Source organism: Eumetopias jubatus, unplaced genomic scaffold, assembly GCF_037043125.1.
Source record: "Eumetopias jubatus isolate StellerSeaLion01/CBP00866 unplaced genomic scaffold, mEumJub1_p1.0 scaffold_9, whole genome shotgun sequence".
In the NCBI taxonomy this organism is placed as follows: domain Eukaryota; kingdom Metazoa; phylum Chordata; class Mammalia; order Carnivora; family Otariidae; genus Eumetopias; species Eumetopias jubatus.
The window spans coordinates 107466188-107479876 of record NW_028274815.1 but is presented as its reverse complement, the minus strand read 5'-3'; the positions used below and the strand labels follow the sequence as shown (position 1 = coordinate 107479876).

Sequence of the window (13689 nt, the reverse complement as noted above, 5' to 3'; positions counted from 1 at the left end):
CTTTACACACAAGATCAGAGCTCCACATCTTAATAGCCATATAACTCCATAAAGAATTATCCTTGATTTCTCTGATAGATCATCCCTACAGAAGGAACTAAAAAAGGCTCCATGAAAGCATTCCACCTGTATTGCTGGCAGATGACTTATGAATGTCGCACAGACACGGGCCCTACTACTGGCTCATAGAAGAAGCATTAAATAAACGGCTGAACATCTGCTGGTAAATACACAGCAAACAAAAAATGCAGTCCAGTGCCAAACATGTGCACAGTGTGGGCCTCATCTCTGCTCATAAACCAAGCAATGTGCTCTGCTAATCATTAGCAGAGTTATTGATTTTAGATGTGTATCGTACAGCTATAATTTTGTCAGAGGGTAGACCACATAAGTTGTTCTTTTTCTGGTTGTTTCATTTTGTCTTATTCCAAGAGTCCGTAAATTGACGACCGGGACAAAAATTATAATTGACATCATCTGTGGGAAATATTTCATAAAACAACAGGCCCAGATGTAGGATTAAAGCCATGTGGTAGTAAAATACCCCACTGAAAGAGGGCCAGGTTCCATGATTTCTTACGAAAACAGATGTGCTCCTACTCTCCCCTGCTTGTTTTTCAATGCTTTTCTTTTCTTTTTTTTTTTCACTCCAAATAATTCCTCACCCACCCCCAAACTTTTTTTCCCTCTCTCTTTGCGATTGCACTGGAGAGAGAGTTCATAAATGGATTACAGATGCAGGCTTGTACTTCAAGATGCTAACTGTCACAGTCTCTGAAATAAAGTAAATGAAACATTTGGGGAAATTATATTGAACTATGGTAAAGGTAATGAAGATTATGCAAACATGTCTGCTTGTCATTTACCTGGCATCTTTGGGCATGAACATATGATCTCTTGGACGATGCAAACTGCAGATTGGGAGTAAGATGTATGTCCAAGAGGCAGCTGGAGGGGAGACTCCTTCTGAATGCCTCCCGTTCCAATGGGGAAGTTTTCACCTTTGGGGTTTAGATGAGCTGGTGGAAGGCCTCACGGGTACTTTCTATCTTCCTTGAGGTGAGATTTCTGGGTAAAGAGAGGGTGCAGAAAAATAAAAACTCATCACATCTGAGCCTCCCCTGGCTCAAGTGCCTTTTAGCTACATTATTGCTACACAGTTTCTCCTTTGGAAATGTCAGGAAACCCCAGAGTGGGAACCTGTGGCGCAAACACAATCCATACTGTTTGAAGACTAATCTGTAAGTGCTGTGAAGAACTGCACACAACCGAGTTTCTGCCATTGACCTCAGTGTCATATGGAATCCATCATAGTATCACTGATTATAATTAATTAACTCAGCATTTATACTGCATCTCAGCCTCGACCTCTAGTAATGTGCCAAGATGGCGTAGTGTTAGGAGGCCATACTACAATGTAGAGGAAACTAAATTTCCATCATCACTGGTGAGATTTCAACAGAATATCTATACTTTCCAGCACTCCCCTTTCAGCCCCTCAAATACTGAAGCAAATAGAGTACATAAAGTTGTTTGGAACCAAGAGAGACCGAGTCCAGTTTTCCTGTATTATTTCCTTAATCCATTTTCTTGGGGTCAAATGAAGACTAGAATTCAAAGTACCAGCTGGACTCCAGAAGACCAGAACTGAATAATAACTCAGGATCATTTTTAGCATCTTCTCTTCTGCCAGTTCCTGACACACCCAGCTCAGTACTACAGTAGTGCTTGGGTTCTAAGTATTTTGGGTGAAATGCTACTGAACATCTCTGAGTTTGTGCTAAAAGTGAATTTTTTCATTTCTTGATTTTATTGTGATATGATATGCATAATATTAGAAAGCCAGTTTTATGCCATTCTAATCATTTTAAAGTATGCATTTCAGTGGCATTAATTATATATATTCACAACATTGTACAAGCTTATCACCACTACCTAAAACTTTGCTACCGTCCCAAATAGCTCTACTCCTAAAAGCCGTAATTCCCCATTTCCCACTCTTTTTATCTTCTAGTAACCTTCAGTCTACTTTCGGGCTCTATGAATTTGTCTATTCTAGATAGTTCATGTAAATGATTTTTTTCTGGCCTGTTTCACTTAGCACAGTTCATCCAAGTTGTAGCATGCATCAGAACTTCAGTTCTTCTTACATCTGAATGATATTCCATTATAGATATACCACATTTTTTTATTCGTTCATCTGCTGATGAATACTTGAGCCATCTTTTACCCATCTTGAATAATGCTGCAACAAACACTGGCACACAGGTACCTGTTTCAGTTCCTGTTTTCAATTCTTGTAGATAGATATACTCAGGAGTGGAAATAATGGGTTATATGGTAATTTTATGTTTAACTTTTGGAAGAACTGCCAAAATGTTTTCCACGGCAGCTGCACCATTTTATGTTCCCACCATCAGTATACAAGGTTCCCAATTTCTCCACATCTTTGCCAACATTTGTTATTTCCCCCCAATTTTTATAACCTTCCCACTAGGTGTGAAGTGGTATCACATTGTGGTTTTATTGTATTTTCCCTAATGAGTAGTGATGTTGAGCATCTTCTCATATGCTTGTTGGGTATTTGTATATTTGCTTGGAGATATGTCTGTTCAAGCCCTTTGTTCACTTTTGTTCACTTTTTAATTGAGTTGTCTTTTTGTTGAGTTGTAGGAGTTATTCATTTATTATAGATATGAAACCCTTTTCAAGTATATAATTTGCAAATATTTTCTCTCATTCTTTAAAACCCGTTTTTACTTTCTTGACAATATCCTTTGATGTACAGAATTTTTAAATTTTGATGAAGTCCAATTTATTTATTTTTCTTTTTGGGATTATATGTAAGAATTCATTGCCAAATTCAAGGTCGGGAAGACTTAGTTGTGTTTTAAGAGTTTTATGACTATGGCTTTATTTATTTATAGGTTGCTGATCTATTCTGAGTTAATTCTCGTACATGGTGTAAGATAAGAGTCCAAGTTCTTTTTTTTTTTTTTTTTTTTTTTGCAAGTGAATATCCAGTTGTCTGCTGATAGTACATTTTGATTCAGGTCTCAGATCAGGATCTGGAGATCAATTTTATGGTATCAAGGATTAAAGTTTCTATGTCTTTAAGGAGTTCTTTAGTCACCAACTGGGCTGTATTGACAGACCCATATTTGATGCAAAATTATTTAATCCAATACTTACTCTATTCAAACATGCAGTTTTACTTATTTTCTCTCAAAAGATTATTGGAGAACTTTGTAGTTATTGAACCACATCTACAAAGTGTTTCTGTAGTCACAAATGGTTGATTACTGGGGAGTTAGAAAATGAGAAAAACGTTTGTAAGGAAGAGAGAAAGTCACTTATTAGTGACTATACAGGGACATGGTCATCTCTATGGGGCCACTGGCTGGGACCTCTGTAGCAGAGCAGGAGAAACTGGGGAGAAGTTCTGGCGGAGAAAGCCCTCCCATGTGTCAACGGGCTCCAATTCTTATTTCATAAGAAGAGTATATAAAATTGGATGTGACTTGGACTGCTGAAAAGTTGACCTGTTCAGTCAGGAAGGACAGCTGAAGTGAGCAGATAGCAGAGCACATAAACTAATCAACAATTTAGGAGGAAAATTATAGCCTTGGGTGGGAGAATGGAGAGAGGAATCTCACTTGACCTGAGAGGAAGATGAAGAGAAAGGCCTTATCTCAGTGAAATCGTTCATACCATGTCTATATTTCTGATGTAGCACTGAAGCATCAAATCAAGAAACTGAGGCAGGAACCACATGGATTAGAAAAATGGTCTCTAGGGATCATTCCAAGAATATGGGCTATGAAATCTTGAGTGGCAAGATTCACCCAAACCCTATCTGATGTTGGAATTGGGACTTCCCCGCAATTGGCTCAGAATCACAAGTGCTTGAGCCTGAAGATGAAGGGAGGCAGGTCTGGCAGCCCTGCTGGGCTGGGATAGCAAAAGCACACAAAAGGGGGTTCAGCGCTGATAGAAAGAAGGCCAGAAACACTTTGATTCCTGCAGCCATAGTAACTTCCTACCCCATGTCTCTGTAGAAAGGGAAATCAGGTAAGAGCTTTTATTTATAAAGTAGCCTGACATTACATTTATAACTTCTGTTTTCCTAGAGTTAGGGACTTCGAAAATCACGTAACAAGAGTGTAAAAACAGAACCAAGAATTAAACTACCACAGAATTTGGTGGCTCTTTATTTCATGAAAAATGCTACAGAAAGAACAGTTTCAAATTCTGTGGTCTCATGGTCATCCCACATGGTGAACTATTATGTCAGTCTTAGAGCAAAAAAATAGTTTGAAGAAACAAAGAATCAAGGAATCCCATGATGTGACTCCCTGAGACGAAGAAGGTGAGTCTGATGTCCTAGGATGTATTCTTCCAATCCACTCTGTATTTGAACCTAGGAGAACCAAGGCAGTAGCTGTTCTGGGAAAAATTAAAAGTGTTAGAAATACAAAGAAGAGTTGATAGAGTTGTCAGAAAGAGAAAGACTTTCAGGACAAGAAGCGGTTAAACTCATATCTTTGCATCAGACCTTAATGTTCCATTTTCTTAGATTGGACCCTTCTTGAAGTTTCCTTGTCAGCTTCAGATTTTCACTAAGGGATTAGTGGATAAAGAGATATAGAAGAAAAAAATGAGCACTTCTGAAAACTGAGAGTGTTATGTTTGTCATAAGCTTTTAAATGTAAATAAAAGTGCATTTTTACTTGCAGTGCTTGGGGAGCTACATTTTATGAGGCAATCTGATGAAATACATTCATATTTCACTTCACATCTACAGGAACAAATTATCTTACATATTTTTTGTGTGTTAGTGGGGCTTCATTCTTCCAAGGAATACAGGCCCCCATTTAAAAACCAAACAGCAAATTAAAAAAAAAAAAGTGTTAAGAAGCAGGGTTACTTTTGTGTTTGCTCTTTCAAAATGTTATGGGAAGTGACCTCAGAGCAAACATTTTTATTTTCTCTTCACCAATGGCTAAGATGATAAATATGGTTGTAAGAATTGTTGAGCCCTGAGTCATAGCTCCTTTGTCCCAGGCTCTCCTTGTTCACACACCCAGCAGAAGATGACAAGATTTACTTTCTTGAAATGCTGTTTTCATCTTATTATTTCCCAATTCAAAACTCTTAATTACCTCCCTAGTGGTCACTGGAGAATGGCATTGAATACATTTTCAGTCCTAAGAGAGATCTTAAATTATACCTAATCCAGTGTCCCTTGCCTTCAGCAAAAAGGAGAAACCAATGCCCAGAGAGACTCCGTGAAGTGCTAAGGTCACACAGTTAGCTGCTGACGGATCTGTGCCCACAGCTGGCTCTGGCTTCCATTCCCATGCTCTTTGTGAAACAGCTTCACTGCACAGCCCACAAATAGCTGCTTCATTCGAGATGCAATCTCCTCTAAATTGCCCTTCTCGCAACTCTTCAAATGCCCCGTAGGCCTGGGATATGTCATTTTCTTTCCCTATTTAAGATTAAGATACATTTTTTTACGAATTTTTCCTGAGCAACAGCAGTCTCAGAAACAATTAATACTAGTTATACTCATTTGTCTTGTTTCCCTATCTACTTTTATCTATATTTAGAAGCTTATGATAAACATAACACTCTCAGCTCTCAGAAGTGATAACTTTTTTCTTCTATGTCTCTTTGTCCACTAAGCACTCCATCATGTTATTTGAAAATTTACTATACACTTATGTTTGCCGCATGACACAAATGGATGATGGATTATGTTGTGGGTTTTTTGTGCCGTATATGCATAAGAAGTCTCAAAAATTCTGTAAAATGCAGAGTTGTGATTTAGACAATATCACTCTATCTTCTGGGCTAAAATTATGATGAGTATATATTAGCTGTTAGAATTTTTGAATAACAAGTTGAGATGGGTAAAAGTAAGGAGTGCTTCCAAGGGAAAAGATCCTAGATTGAAAGGTTAAGAGGCTCAGCCAAGAACAAATTTGTCAGGTAGCATAGCTGAAATAGAAATCCAAGGCTTTTGGGTCTTTCTCTTTGTTCTCCCCAACCTTTCAAATTTTTTTTTTATCATGTCTGCATTTTTTTTTTTTATTGAAGTGTAAACACACAACATTACATGAGTTTCAGGCATACCTCAAAGTGACTTGACAAGTCTATATGTTATGTTGTAGTACAAGTGTAAAAGTGTAACCGCCATCTGTCACCATGGGACACTCTTGCGTTACCACTGACTACATTCCCTATGCTGTGCCTTTTATTCTCATGACTTATTCATTGCATAACTAAAAGACTGTATCTACCACTGCCCTTCACCCGTTTTGACCATCCCCCACCCCTTCTCCTCTGGCAACCATCAGTTTGTTCTCTGCATTTACAGGTCTGTTTCTGCTCTTTGTTTGTTTATTCATTTGTTTTGTTTTTTAGATTCCACATATAAGTGAAATCATATGGTACCAAACTTACTTTTATAAGTTCTTCTTTCAAAGAATTAGGGTCAGAGTATCCTTTTGAAACCCAGTGTTTATGTGGCAACGGTTCACTCTCACTATGTGTTCTGTTGATACCTCTCCAGTGTCCTCTATTTGAACTGAAGCTGTACACACAGATTCCAAATGAATGGGGATTTCACTAGTTTCATTGGTTTGGCCAAGGTTCTTAGCACCCGTCTTGCTCTTTAATCTGGCACTATGATTCAGTTCCTACAGTTACCTAAGATGAAAATCAGCTGGACACATAGTACATATCTTCAGCAGGCCATTTATATGAACAAGAGCCAACGTACACATTAAAATCCCTTTATAAGTTGTCCATTGCCTTATTCAGCAAAGTGGCTTCATCTCTGGGAAAAAAAGAGAACAGATTTTACAGGAGAATAAGATATGTTGGTGACCAAATGAATTCTACAGCAGAGAGAACTGGGGAAGTTCAGCTCTTTAATGGATATATATATGTATGGATATGGATATGGATATATATATATATATGACTGAGTTATTCACTGATCACATGGGAACCAGCTGAGGAAAAAGGCCTAGACATGTTATATAGTGAAGATTTATTGGGGGGATACTAACTAATATGCTTTCCTTACTTCCTGTTTGCTTAACCAACAGCAACTTGAGCTGCTGGACATTATCTTCAGTTGCCCCAAAAAGAAGCAAAGGAAAAGAAAAAAAACAGTCTTTTGGTAGATCAATCAAGTTCCCAGCAGAAAATGTATATTTGTAGAGAATTTTATAATGGAACTAACTCAGAGTTCTGGGTAGGGCTAAGGAGACCAACAAGGAATGTGAAAGCACCAGGAACTGTGAGAGGGTTGAATGAGCCTTAGGCTTGTTACTCCACTTTGCAGGAGTAAGTGGGGCTACTGGTACAGAAGGTGTGGAGACCATGGGTAGAGGTCTCCTGCATGAAGTCACTGCTAGAATTATATCCTGGCAGGGATTAAGCAAGGAAGATATTTCCCCTAACACCTTTCTCTTATGAACTTCTAGTCTTTTGCAGATGCATTCCATGGCTAAACCCAGTGGGAAGCCAGAGGACATGGGAGCACAGGTGTTACAATTTGTAGAGGACAACTTTCTGGGGGCAAAGAATGGCAGAGATAATTTTTCAGAGAGGCAAACCTGGCTTTTAGGTTCTACAACTTCTAAAAATGTAGTTCAGACTTCAGCTTCTAGGAAAATGGAATAGAAAATCACATAGTCTTGTGTAACTGGCTTGTTGGTAAGTCTGAATTTATTGGAACATAAATTTAAAATGATTTTTTTCTCCCAATCTCTACAGGGTAACAATCAGCGTCTTGAACACATCCCATACCTTTCTGGTCAAGATAAGTAATTGAAAAAATCCATCCTAATTTAATTTAGAACTTTGGTCTCATGTTTTACTTACATCTTTCTACCCTTCCAGGATTGTAGAGCTTGTGGAGTGAACAGATACTGTGGTCTGTTTCTCCTCTTCCCAACCCAGCACTTTGGAGCAAAGGAGAGAGTAGTCTAACTTATTTTCATTCTTCTTCCCCCCCTCACATCTTGGAACAATCCTTCCGTTGCGGGAGATAGAAGACAACATATACCTAGAGAATGGTAGCCATGCCTTAATTTCCACCTCTGCAGGTGAACAATACCACTATCTACCTCTAGAGATCAGATTGGGTATTTCTTAGTTGTGTTGGTAGCTTCCTTGGTAATCTTATGGTTTATGTTCCACATAGAGTCATGAGAACTATAGAAATCCTCTTCTATGCCATCTGAACCAAGGGAGTCTGGTGTGTGAGTTGGTTGGGGGGGTGTCCTCTTCTCAGGCACAACACACATGATTATTCCTCATCCCTCTGCTTATGGCTAACTACACAAGCCTTTAACTTTTCAGAGATCTAAAAATGAGACACAAGCACACATCTCTGTGTTCATGTATTCCTGAAAACTGCCAGGGCTTTTGTGCCAACAGTCCTCATTTTTTCCTCACTATAACTCATTCTAATGACAATACTAGAATATATCAGTATAGGATATCAATCTGAGGAGAGGGAGGCCAGTTCACGAAGATGGGCTCTATTTCTAGAGTGATTCTTTTGAAGCCCTCTTTTAATTGGTTTGGTGGAATGCGGCCAGAAAATTCTGTTCTTGGATAAACATTGACCTCCTTGCAACTTAACACCTTCATCTCCCTTCTTCCCCAGTAGGTGGATTGCAGAGGAAGGAGAAGGAGACTGGAGAAAAGGAATGAAGAGAAAGGGTACTACGGTAAAAGCTGGGATAGCAGGGCAGATCCAGCTGCCTCTTACTAAGATCTAAGGACCATGTCCAGTGCCAATTATTGCTGACTCTTTTTAGAAGCTGAAGTATTTAATGGCTGTCTGATTTCAGCTTTGGGACTAGGTACCACTTCATTCTATAGGGAAAGTTACATTTAACTTCTTTTCATGCTAGATGCATCCAAGTTTTAGAAATAGAAAAGATGATTGTATACTCCTATTCCATTACTCCTCCTCCCTCCAATTTATTACCTCTTTCCAGCCCGAGAAGACCTCTACTCTATTATTCTGTAATATCACACTATGTTCTGAATGCCTTTGTGCATTGATTTTGGAGCTGATCTGTCATATATTGCTTAAAGGTCAAAATTTTTGTGCCACTTGTGAATGATGTCAGATGACTTCACAGGGACCTTAATTTCAAAAGTATGCTTCTCTGAGTGAATGGAGAGGAATAAACTCAGTCTTAAATAAAGATCTTACCAAAAAAAAAAAAAAGGTAAGAAAAGAACCTGTAAATTGATATCTTTCTTTGGTTTTAATTTTTCTTCTCTTTCCTTTTTTTTTTTTTTTCCGGCCAGTTTCTCTTCAGATATTTCTTCTGTCATATTTTCTCTCTCCTCTCCTTCTAGGACTCTAATTATATTGTCATAACTAGAAGAGAAAAGAGAGAAAGAATTATTCATTATAACTCACAAGTCTTTTATGTTCTTTTCCTGTGTTTTCTATTTTATGCTTTCTTGAATATATTAATTTTAGTTATTTTTAAATCCTTCAGTTAATAGTAATTTCTGAATCCTCTCTGAATTTGTTTCCATTGTTGGTTTTTCTTTTTTTGTCACAAATTATTATTAATATGTTCAAGAATATAGAGGAAAAGGTAAATAATATGAAAGCAAAGAGGGAATATTTTACATGAGTATCAGAATCCAATGGAATTAAAATTCTAGTTTGATATGTCAAAGCTTGAAATGCATATATTAGTGAAAAAATTCAGTTTCAAGAGGCTCAAAGACAAAAACAAGAAACAAACAACCCAACAAATTAAGATAAAAGAAAGTGATAATCAAGGTAAGAATAGAAATCAGTTATATATAGATACACGCACACATAAAACCAAATACTAAACAAAACTCACAAATTCAAAAGTTGTTTGTCTGGAAAGATGAGGAAAATTGATAAAACTCTAAAAAGACTGATTGTGAGAGAAGTAACAGAAATTATTAATATCAGAACTAAAAAGAGGGACATCATTACAGGTCTTTCAGGCAACAAAAACATAATTATAACTATGTAAATAATTTTATGCCAATAAAATTGACAATCAAGATGAAGTAGGCAAATTCCTTGAAGAACAAAAATTACTAAAACTTGCACAATAAAAAAGGGAAAACAACCCTGAGTGTGCCTATACCTATTAAAAAAGTAGAATTTGTTATCCAAAACCAAAAAAAAAAAACTTCAGGCCCAGATGGATTGACTGGTAAACTTTTCCAAACATTTAGCGAAGAAATAATATCACTCTTTTATAAATGCTATCAGAGAAAAGGAAAGAAAAAGAGAAAATACTTCCCAACTCATTTTAAGAGGTCAGCATAATCTTGATACTAAAACTTGGCAAAGACATTACAAGAAAAAGAAGTTACAGATCAGTCTTTCATAAACATGCCTAGATCAGATTATCATAGACACAAATACTAGCACGTCAAATCCAGTCATAGAGAGGTATGACATGCTGTTTAAAATTGGCTTATCAAAGGGGAAGAATGAAGGGGAGTAAGTCGGAGGGGGTGACGAACCATTAGAGACCATGGACTCTGGAAAACAAACTGAGGGTTCTAGAGGGGAGGGGGGTGGGGGGATGGGTTAGCCTGGTGATGGGTATTAAAGAGGGCACATTCTGCGTGAAGCACTGGGTGTTATGCACAAACAATGAATCGTGGAACACTACATCAAAAACTAATGCTGTAATGTATAGTGATTAACATAACAATAAAAATATTTAAAAAATAAAATAAAATTGGCTTATCAAACTAGTTTAACATTCAAAAATCAAACTATTTTATTGCCATATTAACAGAAAAAAAGGGGGAAATCATTTTATCATTCCTAAGAATGCAGCAAAAAGCATTTGTAAAATTCAACTACTCATTCATAAATTTAAATAACTTCTTAAAATTAGGAATAGAAGAGAATTTCCTTAATGCAATAAAAGAAAACCCACAATAAACATGGGTGAAATATTTAAAGCATTCTAAGTTAAGGGACAAAGATGACTACCCTGATTTTCAACTCTGTACTGCTTGGAGTATCCAATGAATTAAGGTACTTAGATAAATAGATGGATAGATAGAAAGAAAGAAAAGGAAATACACAAATATTATTTATAAAAGAAATATTTGTGCATATACAAAATATGAAATTATTTGTTATAAATTATTAGACTAACAAATTTAGCAAGGTCACTGGATACAAGACCAATATGTAAAAAGTATTTGTATTTATATACCAGCAACAAAAAATAGAAAATGAATTTTTAAAAGAGACAATTTACAACAATAAATGCTAAATTTCTAGGAATAAATCTGATTAAAGGTGAACATGAAATCTACACTAAAAGCTCTAACATGTTGAGAGAAACTGAAGAACCTCTAAGTAAGTGAAGGAATGTACAGATAAATTGTGTGACTCAGTATCATAAAAATGTAAGCTCTCTCCAAATTATCTAGAAATTCAGTATAATCCAGATAAAAATCTGAATTTTTTTTGGTATAAATTAAAAAGCCAACTGTAAAATTCATGTGGAAATACAAAATGAACTGGACTATGTAAGATAATATTGAAGAACAGCAAAACTGAAGGATTTACACCACCAGATATTTATACTTATTATATACTGTGGTAATTAAGGCAGTGTGTTAATTCCAACAAAGATAGTAAAATAAAATAGTGATGGAAAAAATGGAATCCAGAAATAGACCCGCATATATATTGTCACTCAATTATGTCAAAGATGGTATTACAGTGCAGTTAATAAAGAAGTGCTTTTCAGTAAAGAGTGCTGGATCAATAGTCTACCATACAGGAAAAAAATCTTGACTTCTACTTCATACACACAAATCAATTCTGGATTGATTATAAAAGTAAATATGAGAGGTAAAATAGTAACATTCTTAGAAGAAAACAGGAGAACCAGTACATGATTTTGGTATAGGCAAATTTTTCTTCAATGAGACAATAAAGCACTTACCATAAAAGAAATCACTGATGCACTTTAGTCTACTAAAAAGAAAGATCTTCTATTTATCAAAACAGAATGGAGAGACTCAAAAAGCCAGCTACAGATAAGTAGAGGATACTTCAATGCATGTATTTTATAAAAGGTTTAGATCCAGAATATATGAAATACTCCTATAAATCAATAAGGAAAAAGCAGGCAATATATTCATAAAATGGGCAAAAAACCCTGAGCACATATTTCACAAAATAAATTTTCTAAATGGTCAATAAACATATGAAAAAATATTCAACATCATTAGTCATAAGACAATTGGCGATTAAGTCTACCATGTACCCACCAGCATGGTAAAGTGAAAAAGACAGAAAATATCGAAGTGTAGATATGGAGAGACTGGACTTTGATCCATTGCACATGGGTGTAAATTGCACAGCTGCCTTGGAAAACTATTATTCAGTGCTTAATTAAATATGAACATATGTATACCCTGCAACCTCACAATTTCACTTCTAGTCATATACTAAAAAAGGAGTTTGTGTACACGCACACACACATATATTTATTTATATATATAAATAAAATATATAGAAATGAATGAATAAATCTCAAAGCATAATGTTAGTTAAAACAACTAAGTACAAAAGAACTTGTACTTCTGCTTCCGTCTATAAAAGTTAAAAAAATACCCATCTCTGTTATTCAGTGAAGGTTGTTGTTATCTTTGGGAAGAAGAATGAGCATGGTGACTGGGAGGGAGAACGAGGTGGGCTCATGTGGTTCTGGTTTCTTGATCCATGTGATGATTATACAAGACTGCCTGTAACATTTCATTAATCTGTACATCGGAGCAATAGGTAGGGGTCAGATTGTCTGAAGTTTGCTTAAGGATTTTGGTTTTAATCCTGAGAGCCCTGGGGAGCAAATAAAGACCCTGTAGAAGATAGTGTGGTATAATCTGATTTGCATTTTAGATAAATTCTTCTATTCCTCTGAATGGGATAGGGCTGAAAGCAGATGGGTTAAGCTGGTGTGCTTGGTAGAAGCAGCTTAACCAGCTGGTTAAGCTGGTAGAAATGGAGAGAAATGGAAAGATTTGGGATCTCTTTGGAAGGTAAACTTGCTGATATATTAGATATAGGGATAAGGTTGATGGAGGTGCCAAAGATAAGTCCCAGATTGCTGAGTAGTAGAAAAAGGAGTCTGGGGATTTCATTCACAGAGAGAGGGAACATTGAAATTTGACCTATGTTTGAGGAGACAGTCATGAATTTCCTTGGGAATGTGTTCAGTTTGAGATGCCTGTCAGACATAAAAGCAGAAATGCCCAGAGGTCAGTTGTGTTTAAAAATTTGGAGCTCAGATAAATTTGACAAATAACAATAAAATCTAACATGATTTGGTGCTTTTTATTTGCTAAGCACTGTTCTATGTGCTTCACATATCTGAACTCATTTATTTTGCATGAACCCCATATCCTTGATATTATTATTATCCTCATTGTCCAGATGAAGGAACAGAGGTACAGAGAAGTTACCTACCCTGCACACAGTTAGTACCTGATGGTATTCAAAAACATGTTGTCTGGCTTGAGAGGCTGTGCCCTGAATCATTAATTTCATGAATATTTCAATCACTCAAAAATACAGAAGATGCAGTCTTGCATTATAGCAAATCCTGACCCAATGTG

At 36.4% G+C, this 13689-nt stretch overlaps 1 pseudogene; it reads right to left on the bottom strand.

Moving 5' to 3' along the window:
- Positions 1 to 5302: 5302 nt before the first annotated feature.
- Positions 5303 to 13689, bottom strand: part of LOC114216397 (uncharacterized) — a 43806-nt pseudogene continuing 35419 nt past the window's right edge.